This window comes from Culex quinquefasciatus, chromosome 3, assembly GCF_015732765.1.
Source record: "Culex quinquefasciatus strain JHB chromosome 3, VPISU_Cqui_1.0_pri_paternal, whole genome shotgun sequence".
NCBI lineage: Eukaryota > Metazoa > Arthropoda > Insecta > Diptera > Culicidae > Culex > Culex quinquefasciatus.
The window spans coordinates 29,484,984-29,500,348 of record NC_051863.1 but is presented as its reverse complement, the minus strand read 5'-3'; the positions used below and the strand labels follow the sequence as shown (position 1 = coordinate 29,500,348).

Sequence of the window (15,365 nt, the reverse complement as noted above, 5' to 3'; positions counted from 1 at the left end):
TAGATGCCGTTTGCCTTTATACAATCAAACTTATTTTTATTTGATGGATCCAAATTTGAAACAAAAATAGCAATTTATCGATTTTCTAGATGACACGAATGCCACTGCATAGAACTAATCATACAAATACATTGATTTGTAAGATAAAGCGAAATAAATTTTGAAAACTAGTTTGACATTATTTACGTTTTAAAGCTTCATTTGTTTGTCTTTTGTATAAATTTCGATCAAACTAAGGGAAGAAATAAATATGTCCGTAAAAGTCAACAGACATTTGTATTGGAATAAATTGATTTTTAATTAAAATTTGATCAATTCTATATCACCTTAATTTTAACTAAAGTAAAGTTGATGAACGTGCACGATTTTTCATGCAAAACAAGAGAAAATTGATGTTTTATTTCATTAATAGGGGCGTTTTAGTAATAACTTGCAGAAAAACATTGTTTTTTCTTTTATCTTACCTGTGTAGGGCTTTGAGGTTGATCCTCATTCATGCTTTTTGTAACTAACCGAACGAAAACGAGAATATTTACATTCTGAAACTTGTACTTGTAGTTGGTGTTCGTACTTAAAACGCCCGGTGGGTATGCAATCGTCAGACGCAACACATCGCTAGGGCACTTCTCTAATACGGACGTAAGTAGTAAGTTCACTGCTCGTTGACATGAGAATTTGCTCTTAATGTACCTATGATGATTAAAGGTGAGTAATTTGTTGATTTTTATAAGCTATAACTAATTGTTTTTTTTTTTCAGATAATTATACTAATAAAACGTCTGTTTAGCACACTCAGCAGGTTTAAAGACCATGCTGTCGGTTAGATAATTATCAAAGAATAGTTGTGACCATGTGTGGGGATCCTATATCATTATATATTTGAATATTTTCATTTCTTACATTTTTTCAGCTTACTTTGAGGATCCAAAAGATGCAGACAAGATGACACATCGGTTCTCATGGAAGAAGTTTCCGTTATCTATACTGACAAATACAATATCAAATGTGGACGGATTTACTACTGTTGTGAAGAAAGGCAAACCAAAGATGCAATTGGATGAAACAAGCAACAGTTTTGTTTTCACAGCTTAACTTTCTTGAAAACATGTTAATATTAAGTTGAGACATCAACCGAAGTCGTAGCATCCCTGATGTAAAAGTAGCTGGCACACCTTCTCTCGCCTAATCCAATCTCATCTACGTTTTAGACCAGTCTGGCGACATTGCACAAACACACGCTCACGCAAACCTGCCTAAACTGCAGCAGCCCTTTGTATGTACGCGTTTTGTCGTTGAAGGCAGCAGATTGAAGTGTATTGTTCTTGCGAAGGCAGCACCGTCGAAATTTTCTCCGCGATTTTCGGTAAATTGTGCAATTCGGAGCGGTCGGGCTCGGCCCAAAGTGGCCTCTGGCGGCGCCGGAAGTGATTCCCGTGCGGGACGCGTTCGAGTGCGGCGGAATCGGTGCGACGCGGGACAAATTTCTGTGAGAAACAGTGAAAAGAGTGCGCTGTCAAGGAGTTTTCCTCCACTTTTTTCGTCGTCGTCGTCCTCCTCCTCTGCTGGACCAAGTGACATACACGCAACGAGGGGGCGCGGTGTGCGTGTGACGTTGGACGCCTTGCACGGCGCTGGTGGGTGTGTGTGTGTGTGCGTGAGGTGTCGCGGCAGCTCGTCTAAACGTGCAATTTGTTTACAATTTTTGCGCGAGTGTTGGTGCGAAGCCGAATCGTTGCTCGACCAATCGGCACACGTTCGAGTGCCGAACGGACCGACAACAAACGCCCGAACCCGGCTTCGGGTCGCGTTCGTGCCGGCGTCGGCTATTTTCGTGTGAACGAACGTTAATTCGCCGAAGATCGCGAGATTTACACGAAGTTTTCTGTTTACGCGTGTGTGTTTACACGTTGAGCGCGTCTTTCGCGTGATTGTATTGTCGTCAATTCAAATATTTCTTGCATTTTTTTCGGGACTGACAATTTTTTACTTCCATTCATCGTGTGTGGATTCAAGTGCAAAATAATTCCTTGGCTCTGGGCACAAGTGAGCCGAAACTGGTTATTTCACGGGCCATGGAATACGGCGACAACAACGCATGAAAAGAAAAGTTTTCTGTTTGCAATCGTTCAATCTGGTTTCCGAACCCGAGGGCTGCACAGATAGGATAGCAGGAATTTGTCCTACACAGGTCAAGGACGGTCATTCGTGCTCCGGTCTTCTGATTCATCTCGCGTGCGAAGATTGTACAATGGATTACCTTAGGGGATTGACAGACAGGTTACAATAGGTAGGTTGACAACTAAAACTGATAATGATGACAGTTGGACAATTAATTGTAATTATAATTTTATTGAAACGATATCCTGAAACGATAACTGTTTATCGGGGCAAGGAGGTACAAGAGAGACAAGCATGAAAGCCCTAAGTATTTATTGTAATTAAAACTTTATTGTTACAACTTAGCGCATCAGAAGCTCTTACATATTTATCAGAAGCTCAAATTTGAATGTTGTCACTAGACTAATTGCTGGGATCTCAAGCTGGAACAATCTACCAACAGAAGTTAAGGTCAAACCAACTTTATCTGCATTGACTGCTGAAGTGCTGATAAAGTGCTTTGAAAAGTAATTTACAAAATTAGATCAAGGTGTTAATTTGTTTCGTTTATTTTGGATCTATAGTAATCATCACAACGTCCTTCCTTAACCTGATATAAAGTGTTATACTAACAGGCTATCTTTTCCAATAAATTACAAATCACAAATTATTTTTCGATCTTATCTTGTCACTCAAACAACAAACAACATTTCTCGGATTAGTTTTCAAAAGGACGTAAGAGCCATTGATAAACAAAGCCCTTTTTGCATCGGTACTCAACCAATTTACGAAAAACAATTTCAAAAATGCTTGAGCTTGTTCATCTTCACGTCCTTCAAGTGTTCAAAGTGAAAGATAAATGAAACTTTGTTTCAATTTGGAGAAAAAATAAAATTAATGCCAGAGGTCACGGTGGCTCTTACGACTTTTTAAAAACTCACCCGAGATTACCAGAAACATCAACAATACAATTCTTTATTGCTTGCTCACTTTTATTTGAGCTAATTATTTCCTTGAATTAGTCAAAAGCATTTATAAATGCTGTAATTCATGATCATATATTTCCCATATCTTCCTAGTCCCTTAAAAATTGTCTAGTTTAGTTAAGTACTTCAAAAGTAATGATATAAAAAAGATTTTGGCAAAAGTTTGGATGTTTATAAAAAGGGTGGTTTTTGTTAAACCCGTCATGTTATAAATTTTGAAAAAGCTATTTGAAAGACCTATCCATTAAGCTGAACAGATTAAAGATCTGATAACCCTGTCACAAGTTATGAGCACTTAAGAGGCAGTTTTGGTAGATTTTGCTCGGTTTGCTCTAGAGGTCGTATCGAGGTGCTCCAATTTGGATGAAACTATCGGCGTTTATTTGCCTATAAACGAGATGAACTCATGCCAAATATGAGCCCTTTACGACAAAGGGAAGTGGGGTAAAACGGGCTTTCAAGTTTGAGGTCTAAAAAACATAATCAATCAATCAATTCCAACTCTCTTAGATGCATTCGAAAGGTCTTTTGTAGCACTTCAAAATGTGCCATAAACAACCAGGTTTAGTTTTACTTTTTCTCAAAAAACTTTTTCTCATAGCTTTGCAAATTACTGTTAAAAATTGATTTTTTTAATACCATTATATCTTTAAGCAACAGCCTCCAACATCGATACTCCTATTGATCAAAAGTTTGGGAATTTCATGGATTATAATCCTACGATTTTGGCTATTGGCCAATTGCAGTTTTTCTCATAGTTGTACGCATTTTCTATTATGAACTTTTTACTCCGTTAACCATCAAGACGGCTCTTTTTGGTCTCCAATTTTGACATATTCAGATTCCTCGGGATATTCCACGTTAGTTTGAGGTGTTGGAGTTATACATTTGATTGGATATAATGGCATTTAGAAGGGCCTCGTGGCGCGGTGGTTAGCGGCTACGGCTGTCGATCCCAAAGTTGCTATGGGGCGCGGGTTCGATTCCCGCCTTATCCTCCTGGCCTTCTATCGGATGGGGAAGTAAAACGTCGGTCCATTTGCGTAAAAGAGGTTTTGGGTGACTCACCACACAGAACCTTCGTACGCCTAGAAATGAGCAGAAACTTGCAACAGAGACCACAAAAGACGCGGGGGTCGTTAAAGTGGATTGCTTTGCTTTTTTTGGCATTTAGAATTAATTAAAATAACTTTTAACAATTCAGTAACAACATTTCAAAAGGGTGTAACCTACAATCCTGCCGTTTCGGGAAAATCAACATTCACAATTTTGCAATTTCGATCAATTCCTTTTTCCACAAAAATGCATGCAAACCATCAATTTTGTCAAAACGAGCGTAATTTTTTCAAATTCAAAACGTAATAGAAAATAGTAATAATTTCGTCATACAGAACAATTTTAAATTAATTAAGGTATTTTTGCTATTAAAAATTGAGTAAAAAAAATTACGCTCTTTTGAAGAGCAACCAAAACAAGTGTATCGCTCGTCAGGTTACGCCCCAAAGCAGAGGTAAACAACCGATTCGCCCTTTGTGTTTTGCAATTTTTTCGGGTTTTTATGGAAAAAGTGATTAAAAAACTATTTTATCATTGTGAAACGTTACAATCAGTGATAATACAGTGATATTTTTGACCTCAGTGATAAAAAAATTGGTCTAGAAAGCTTTCAGAAGGAGTCCGATTCAGGCCAAGACTCGTTCAGCTAGGATACACCGTAAGTAGCAAGTTGGTATGACGATGTGGTCTACATTGAAGTGACGTTCCTTGGCGTGTCCCCGCTGGAAGTGGGAGACTCCAGGCCACCCCGCGACGCCATCCTGCCTTCTCAATCTTTGCATAGCTTCAATGATTACGGAGGCGATGATTTTGTACGGCATTCTTCCTAAATCTCTCCACGCTAACTTTTTGTCCTGCAACTGCTCGGCCCAGAATCCCCGGATGTCCCAAGAACCGGTAAATTATGGACCTTCATGTCCAGATTGTGAAACCAGACCAGATCCGATACTACAATAGTTGAAATTAAAATGTTATGTATTCAGGATCATACAAATCTGTGTTTGTTGTGGAATTGTGGTCAGAGACATCAGAAACATACATTTTGATCAATTTTAAGGATTGTCAGGTTAAAATTCACTTAATTATAACGAAAATTTAGTGTTTTGCCTTCCTCACCTTACTGAGGAAAGGCTATAAAATCACTCGAAAAATGAACTTCTTAATTCGACCTCGTAGACCCACCTTCACGTATACCTATCGACTCAGAATCAAATTCTGAGCAAATGTATGTGTGTGTGTGTGTGTGTGTGTGTGTGTGTGTGTAGGGATGTGGGTCTGTGCACCAAAAAATATGCACTCGATTATCTCAGCACTGGCTTAACCGATTTGGACCGAGTTGGTCTCATTCGATTCGTCTTGGGGTCCCATAAGTCCCTATTGAAAATTATGAAGTTTAGTAAAGTACTTCAAAAGTTATGCTAAAAAAACTTTTTTGGCGTATGTCCGGAAGATTGTAAAAAGGGTGGTTTTTGTAAGAAACCCTGTCATGTTATACATTTTCAGAAAGGTATTAAAAAGACCTTTCCAATGAGCTCAAAACATTGAAGATCTGATAACCCTATCAAAAGTTATTAGCACTAAAGTGTTATTTATACACTTTTTGGAGGCCGGATCTCAGATATTTCAGTAAAAATGATGTCCGGGTCCATCATGCGACCCATCGTTAGTTAGATAATCGAAAGACCTTTCAAATGAGCCTAAAACACCAAGGATCTGACAATCCTATCAAAAGTTATTGGCACTTAAGTGTTATTTATACACTTTTTGGAGGCCGGATCTCAGATATTTCAGTAAAAATGATGTCCGGGTCTATCATGTGACCCATCGTTAGTTAGATAATCGAAAGACCTTTCAAATGAGCCCAAAACATCAAGGATCTGACAATCCTATCAAAAGTTATTGACACTTAAGTGTTATTTATACACTTTTTGGAGGCCGGATCTCAGATATTTCAGTAAAAATGATGTCCGGGTCCATCATGCGACCCATCGTTAGTTAGATAATCGAAAGACCTTTCAAATGAGCCTAAAACACCAAGGATCTGACAATCCTATCAAAAGTTATTGGCACTTAAGTGTTATTTATACACTTTTTGGAGGCCGGATCTCAGATATTTCAGTAAAAATGATGTCCGGGTCTATCATGTGACCCATCGTTAGTTAGATAATCGAAAGACCTTTCAAATGAGCCTAAAACATCAAGGATCTGACAACCCTATTAAAAGTTATTGGCACTTAAGTGTTATTTATACACTTTTAAGAGGTTTGATTTCAGATATTGTGATAAAAATATTGTCTGAATCTTCCATGCGAACTATCGTTGGATAGGTTTTTTTTATCAGACCTTGCCGATGAGCCAGAAATATTGATGGTCTGCGAACCATATAAAAAGAAATGAGTAATAAAGTTGATTTGTTAAACATGTTAAGGGGGAATGTTGCTATTTTTACTGAATGTATTGACTTTATAAATATGAGGAAGGCTCCAACCACCTAAAGGTGGATTAAGTAACGTTTTTAAATATGCGTCGGAACTTGCAGAAAACATTACATTCGCCCCTCGTAATTGGGTGAAAACACAAGGGCGGATACTCAATTTGGTTTGTTTTGATTGATGTTATTGTTTAGCCCTTTTGTTTTTTGCTTGTAAAACTAGGGGAAATTCTCGTATGTTTGGCAGGTTAAGCACTCGCTCCTTACTCCATCCAATTTGCTGATTTTTTACTATTTAAGAGGCAGTATTTGTAGATTCTGCTCGGTTTGTTCTAGAGGTCGTATCGAGGTGCTCCGATTTGGATGAAACTTTCAGGGTTTGTTTGTCTATACATGAGATGAACTCATGTCAAATATGAGCCCTCTACAACAAAGGGAAGTGGGTTAAAACGGGCATTGAAGTTTGAGGTCCAAAACACATGAAAAATCTTAAAATTGCTCGCATTTCCGTAAAACTTCATCAATTTCAACTCTCTTAGATGCATTTGAATGGTCTTTTGAAGCCCTTCAAAATGTGCTATAGACATCCAGGATTGGTTTGACTTTTTCTCATAGCTTTTGCAAATTACTGTTAAAAATGGATTTTTTTAAAACCTTAATAACTTTTGGCAACAGCCTCCAACACCCATACTCCCATAGGTCAAAAGTTAGGGAATTTCATGGACTATAAGCCTATGGTATTAACTTTTTGGCCAATCGCAGTTTTTCTCATAGTTTTACGATTTTTCTAGAACAAACATTTTACAATGTTAGTTTTTGCCCTGTAGGCCAAGAAGACGGCATTTTTTGGTCTCAATTTTGTCATATTCGGAATCCTCAGACAATTTCACGTAAGTTAGAAGTATTGGAGTTGTAATTTTGATTTAAAAAATAATTAAATAAAACATTATTGAAAATGAAAAAGATCTTATTTACCCTATGATCAATACGTCAAATGCTGTATCAAGTAGGCGAAATCCTGTTTTACCCCCAATCCAACAAATTGTTAAAAAATGTTTTAATTAATTCTAAATGGTATTTTTTCCAATCAAATTCAAAATTCCAACACCTCAATCTAATGTAAAATTTTCTGAGGATTCCGAATATGACAAAATTGAGACCAAAAAATGCCACTATGGCGGCCTACAGGGCAAAAACTAACGTTGTAAAATGTTTGTTCTAGAAAAATCGAAAAACTATGAGAAAAACTGCGATTGGCCAAACAGTTAATACCGTAGGCTTATAGTTCATGAAATTCCCTAACTTTTGACCTATGGGAGTATGGGTGTTGGAGGCTGTTGCCAAAAGTTATTAAGATTTTTAAAAAATCCATTTTCAACAGTAATTTGCAAAAGCTATGAGAAAAAGTCAAACCAATCCTGGATGTCTATAGCACATTTTGAAGGGCTTCAAAAGACCATTCGAATGCATCTAAGAGAGTTGGAATTGATGAAGTTTTACGGAAATGCGAGCAATTTTAAGATTTTTCATGTGTTTTGGACCTTAAACTTCAATGCCCGTTTTAACCCACTTCCCTTTGTCGTAGAGGGCTCATATTTGACATGAGTTCATCTCATGTATAGACAAACAAACCCTGAAAGTTTCATCCAAATCGGAGCACCTCGATACGACCTGTTTCACATCGGTGAAAAACTCGCTCTTAAACAACTAATTTTGCAAAACTTTTGATAGAAACTTGCTTGCTCACTTCTTATTGAGCTATTTATCACTCGAGTTCAGTTGAAAACGCTTTTAATTAGCTTTAATTGAATGTAAAATTTCTGACCTGCCAACATTAGAGGCACGCTGGAATTAGATGCTGTTCCCCTACATAGTTTCGGAATTTTGAGATGTTGGAGTGTGCTTTAAAAACAGTTTTGTTCGCTTTACATGATTTTGATGAAAACTCAGTTTGTTTACATCTGAGGGTTTCGCCCTTTTGAAATGTTGTTACTGAACTTGTCGGATTAGGAGTAAAACAAGTATTCGCCTACTTGATACAGCATTTGACGTATTGATCACAGGGTAAACAAAATCTATATTTTTTTTCAAAAATTTCAAATTAAATATACATAAATATAAGGATTAGGTCAAGTTGCGTATTTCAATTACAAAATTTTTTATTTTTTTATTCTTTTGACTTTCTTATGGAACTGTTGAATAAGTATATTTCAACTCTTGTTTTGCAAAAAAAAAACGAAGTTGACTTTATAGCTGTCGGCCACCATTGCTAGAGTACCAACCACTAGTGTCTTCCTTTTTATCTACAAGGACTTCGCCGCTCTGGGCTCCTAAGTGTATGAAAGTATGGCACGAAGCGACGGCGCCGAATATCCATATTGACTCAAAGAATTTTAGAGCGCCCGCCGCGGGATTCGAACCGGCGACCTCTGGATTGTGAATCCAGTGCGCGGGCCGATTGATCCACACGAGCGGGTTTACATTGTTCGAAAATTGTGCAAAACAATCAACGAAACTTCAAAAATTTATCGAACATAGTAAAGCCTTCTGCTTGCCTGAACTCTTTTCCGCCGATGACACCGTCGAGAAAATCGATAAACACCCCCAAGGCGGTCCTCTGAGCAAGACTCAACTCCAGATACTAAAACATGGAGGACCGTCCAACCACCCAGGGAGCGCCGCGCCATCAACGCCACGTGGATCGTCACGTACCTTTTCAGTGTTGCTTAAAGCTCCCCGCTAAAATGTTGATGAAATGTGTTATTTTTTTCTAATTGAAAAGAAAATAAAAATAATAGCAATCTCATCATTTAATTATACTTCTAAAAATCCATAAAAAAAATTCTTTCTAAAAAAAAACCCGCTTATTTTTTTCACCATTTGGTGTACCACAAAACATCAGCATGACCTACAAAATTTAATCAAAACATAAAAAAAAACATGTCAAGTGATATGCAAAACGGATTATTAATTTCAACTTGGTCACGCTGTCTGTCATCATCGCTGGTAGCCTGCCAGGGGGAAAATTCACGGTCACAACCGATAACTATGGCAGCGAAGTGGCTTTTCCGCTTTTCCGCGAATCGGGGCGGCGTGGCGCGTTCCAGATCGGTAGATAATTTCCCAGTTGATTGGCTTTCATCGGCATTCATCGGAGTGGGGGGGGGGGGGGAACCAGTATCACAACTGTGCGCACAAACAATTACGCGCTCACACGCGTGCAATGTGAATGAAAATTGACAAACAAAAGTGACACACACACACACATACAAGAGTGACAAACAGTGCGGTGAGCACTTTTCGGTTCATGCAAATTGCAATTAATTTTATGATGGCATTAACATTGCGCCTGTGACGGTGATGATGAGGAGGATATGGCATTACACGTGGTTCGCTTTTATAAAGTAATTAGCCATTGGAATAACAACAGTGTTATCTTTTTTAAACAAAAAAACAAGCAAAATTGGTTGGTACAGTTAATTACCAGGAGTAAGCAATATTAATTAACTCATTCCTAAGAAATTTAAACATTTTTATAATTCATTATTGTGGCTATAACTCGTGATGGTTACAAGCAAACCCTTCTGGATCTCAGGTTGATGTGACTTTTTCCGATTACGTATGAGTTGGCAGAGAATGACCCATATAATACAACTAAGTCTTTCCTTTTATCCGTAAATCGTTTGATGCGGTATGTCCACGCATCCTTCCACCCCCTGTTGGTTCTATGAACTGTGGGTTCGTTCACAGAATCCTTCCTATGCGATTGCATTTTAGGGGTCCTCAAGAGTACTGCAATCATAAATAATGGCAAGAGGAACGTAATAAAGCAACAATAACTCAAAAGTGATGCAAATGCATATGGGACATTGGCAATTGTCGCGAACAAACCATATTGTTTTAAAAATATTAACGAAGGTAGTTCAGTAAAAAAGTCGATATCTTGAAAATTAATTTGAACCATGCACGTTTATCCCCTATTCCGAAAAATGACTTTAAAAAATGTCCAATTCCACTGAAGCTATAATTTTTTGATAACAAAAGAACGGAAAACTCTCCTGTCTAATTTGATGGGAAACATAAACGTTGGTTTCCACGGAAACAAAAAATCAGGAAAAACCCAGTAATGATTTTAAATTATTTTGCAATTGAATGCTTAAAACATGTACAAGTCAATCTCTTGAATTTGGCAGACGATTTTATTTTTATTTGAAGGAAACTTTCTTCACGCATTACTAAGCCATTTTGCATCATAAGTTTTTCATTACAAGGCTCCATGCAATTTTTCGGACTAGTCATACAAAATGGGTGAGAGAGTTAAACCGGCCGCCGTCTGAAAAACACTACAGTCCAGACTCGATTATCCGAAGGCATTGGACAAATTTCACTTCAGATAATCGAATCAAGAAAAAAATATTTTTCTTTTTTTTACTTAAAAGTATGACCCCTAAATTTCTCTAAAGTGATTTAGAAACTTTTAATCCAAGATGGCGGCCAAAATGGTGGTGATGAAAAATTTAAAAAGTGCATTTTTTTTAATTTTATAAAAACGTGATTCGATTATCCGAAGTCCCATACAAACCTTCGGATAATCGAACTTCGGATAATCGAGTCTGGACTGTATAATAAAGAATTAAAAAAAATACAAAATGGGAATGTGCATTTTCTAAAATCTGTATCTTGAAATGGAATTTTCTTATCAATTTGGTGTCTTCGGCAAAGTTGTAGGTTATGATTAACACGTCGCAGTACACGTCTAAAATACACGGAATAAATGATTTTGCGATTTTTTATGTTTGACGTTTTACTACAATAAGTCGAACTCCCACAATCTTCCAAATTTTTTTTGTAGCGTTTTTTTCGCATGACTTTTGAAGTATTTAACTAAACATCATAATTTATTTTATGGATGATCATCAAGAGAAAAAATCCGAAGGGAGCATGCTCTCCTCTCTCGCGCACGAAAAATCGGTAAAAAGAGTCTAAAAGAATCATCATCTTGATTATTCGGCGGAATATCTTTATCACTACTACACTCTCAAGTGTAACGTCACAAGTCGAAAAATGGCCTGTCAAATTTTGTTGATGGGCAATGTGTGTAAACAAAGTGAAATCAATATTTTTCAGTGGTGCTGACAAGGAAATTCACAAAAAAATCAACAGCAGATTGATTTTCTTGGAGAATTTCGGGAGCGATTTTCTTTTGCGTGATTTGCCTCCCCTCTTTTTCGCGGGTGAAGAAAGTTCGCAAGTGAAATTGATTTTTTTTGCGATTATTCCATCCCTGCCCACAACACACACAGAAATTTGCTCAGAATTTGATTCTGAGTCACTTTGTATACGTGAAGGTGTGTCTAGGAGGTCAAATAAGGAAGTTCATTTTTCGAGTGATTGTATGTAGCCTTTCCCGATCAGACGGAAATTACTTGGGAATAAGATTTTTTGATATTTAAAAATACTAGGCCAATAACATTTTATGTTATTTATAACAAGATTTTAGTTATTCTTCGAACAAATCTTTTTTATTAATTTTTGTTATTTTAACAACTAATCCGATCATCCCAATAACAGTTGGAGGTATTCTTCCATAACAAAAAATGTTATTCCGAAGTTTTTTTTTGGCTTTCAATCAATATCAGACTAATAACAAATTTTGTTATGATAACATAAGCTGTTATTCAACTCTTATGCAAAAATTGTTTTTTCAAGAAGAATCCATAACACTTTCTGTTATTTTAACAGTATTTGTTATTGAAATGGCATGAATTTAGTTATCCCGGGCAGACGGTAATAACAAAATTAATAATATTTCAATAACAAATCCCGTTAAAATAACAAAAAGTGTTATTATTTTATCCTGAAGTTCAACTTCAAGAAGAAAAAATAATAACAGTTTCTGATAAAATAACAACATTTGGTATAGAAGTGATATTAAATTGAAAATATTTAATAACACGCTAATAAGAGGAAATGTTATACATTTCAAAAACCCTCCTAATAACAAAATTTGTTATTCGTTCGGTATACTGACTTAGAAATAAAATTACCATAAATCGCACAAATGGAAAAGTTTCTAAGTGTCCATAACACAATCTGTTATTATTTTTTCTTTTGTTAAATATGTTTAGATCTTTGGGATAATTTTGTCTAATTTCGTCGGGGTCATTATTTTGGCCATGAAATGGGGTCCTTAAGCTAAAATTATTCTAAAAAGTTGTAATTTTGAAAGTTTATTTTTTTAATTATTTGATATACCCCCTAAGGGACTTTGCTAAAATTGGCTAGAACTATGGGATAATTTTGACCAATTTCGTCGGGATCATTATTTTGGCCATGAAATGGGGTCCTTAAGCTAAAATTATTCTTAAAAGTTGAAATTTTGAAAGTTGATTTTTTTAATTATTTGATATACCTCCTAAGGGACTTTGCTGAAATTGGCTAGAACTATGGAATAATTTTGACCAATTTCGTTAGGGTCATTATTGTGGCCATGAAATGGTGTCCTTAAACTAAAATTATTCTAAAAAGTTGAAATTTTGAAAGATGATTTTTTTAATTATTTGATATACCCCCTAAGGGACTTTGTTTAAAATGGTCAGAACTATGTGATAATTTTGACCAATTTCGTTAGGGTCATTATTTTGGTCATGAAATGGGGTCTTAAAGCTGAAATTATTCTAAAAAGTTGAAATTTTGAAAGTTGATTTTTGTTTAATTATTTGATGTACCCCCTAAGGGATTTAACTAAAATTGGTTAGAACTATGAAATAATTTTGACCAATTTCATCGGGGTCATTTATTTCACCATGAAATGGGGTTTCCAGCTAAAATTAATCCGATAAAGTTAACTTTTGAGAGTTCATTTTTTTAAATTTTGTTATATTCCCTAACGAAATTGATTTATTTATTGAGAATTTTTGAAGTGTGAATATCAAAAACTGTTATTATTTTCACAGAGCCAGGAAGTCGGAGCTGACGTTGAAGTTCGAGCTGGAGTGAGATCTCGGAGACGGCATCGGATTCAGCTAATTTTAAAGCTGAAATTATTCTAAAAAGTTGAAATTTTGAAAGTTGATTTTTTTAATTATTTGATATACCCTCTAAGGGACTTTGCTAAAATTGGCTTGAACTATGGGATAATTTCGACCAATTTCGTCGGGGTCATTATTTTGGTCATGAAATGGGGTCTTAAACTGCCCATAATTGAAAATTCGGCTATTATGCCAAATCAAGTATTCCGAGAAAAACGCGTTTTAGAGTTTGTCACAAAATCTCCGTCAAGGCAATTTCCCGTAAGAGTGGCATATTAGCCGTTTGGTTTTTCGCATCGGCAGCCAAGTCTAAACACTATTTCAGTAAAATTCAAGTTCCAGAAGATGCGTTGGAACATCCTCTACCACCTGGTGCTAATATCTCGTTTTTGCCAAAAGTGGATATTAGCCGTTTTTTCAATGGTGGGCAGTAAAGCTGAAATTATTCTAAAAAGTTGAAATTTTGAAAGTTGATTTTTGTTTAATTATTTGATATACCCCCTAAGGGATTTAACTAAAATTGGTTAGAACTATGAAATAATTTTGACCAATTTCATCGGGGTCATTTATTCCACCATGAAATGGGGTTTCCAGCTAAAATTAATCCGATAAAGTTAACTTTTGAGAGTTCATTTTTTTTTAAATTTTGTTATATTCCCTAACGAAATTGATTTATTTATTGAGAATTTTTGAAGTGTGAATAACAAAAACTGTTATTATTTTCACAGAGCCAGGAAGTCGGAGCTGACGGTGAAGTTCGAGCTGGAGTGAGATCTCGGAGACGGCATCGGATTCAGCTAATTTTCAGCAACTTTTACTTGGAGCCGGAATCTGTGAAGTCGGGTATTTTTGAAGAGCTGAGGTCGTCGTTGACGTCATATCCTGCATCCAGAGTCGGAGTTGTCTTTAAAGTATGGATTCAAAGTCGCTTGGAGGTACCCGACTCTGCAGCCCTGACTAGTACCGAGGAGTTATGTCAACTGACGGTTACTGCACGTTTACTTACAAATTGCAACTGAACCAAAACAATATCTTTTTTTTGTTATGGAGATATACCAGTTCAATAACAATTTTTGTTATTATGCTGCTCCACCTCTCCGCACAAAATAACAAATCTTGTTATTCCTTCATGATTCATTCTGTGTTATTGGTTTGTTATTGCAATAACAATATAATAACAGTTTAAGTTATTCTTCGAACAAATCTTTGTTATTGATTTTTGTTATTTTAACAACTAATCCGATCATCCCAATAACATATTTCGATCTTCTCATAATATCAAAAACTGACCTTCCCAAGTTATTTCCGTCTGTTCGGGATTACCGTCTGTTCGGGTTCCTTTTTCATTTGAGGAAGGTAAGGGTTTGTATGGGATGTCGTTTGGTCCTCACCAATCTGCCTGAAATTTTCAGGGGTTGTTTGTACTAATACAACTAGCTTCTGCCCAAAATATGAGCCCTCTAGGTCAACGGGAAGTGGGGCAAATCGGGACACAAATTTTGAAGGTTCAAAAACGTCAAAAATCTTAAAAAGGCAATAACTTAGGCAAAATTCAATTAAATTACAAATTTCAAAATGCATCTGAAAGGGCTTAAAAATGCAACAAAATGCAGGAAGAAGCATCCCAATTGGTTAAATATAAAGGGAGTTATTGGCAATTTAGTGAAAAAATAGCATAATTTTCAAACTCAATTAAAAAAGTGTTCCATCCAAATATCAACTCGGTTCGACTTGCAACTTGTAGGGGACATCTGAGACTACCAT

General features: G+C 36.3%; 1 protein-coding gene across 2 annotated transcripts in view; it reads left to right on the top strand.

Annotated features, from left to right (window-relative positions):
- The first annotated feature begins 1,297 nt into the window (after positions 1-1,297).
- LOC6050290 (titin) overlaps positions 1,298-15,365 on the top strand; it is a 293,026-nt gene continuing 278,958 nt past the window's right edge. The window contains exons 1-2 of one of the 2 annotated variants that reach the window (XM_038265416.1): positions 1,298-1,634; positions 2,014-2,287. The gene's annotated coding sequence lies outside the window, so the exon portion shown is untranslated. Of the gene's footprint in view, positions 2,288-15,365 lie in introns of both variants that reach the window. The other variant, XM_038265415.1, reaches the window with a different exon arrangement.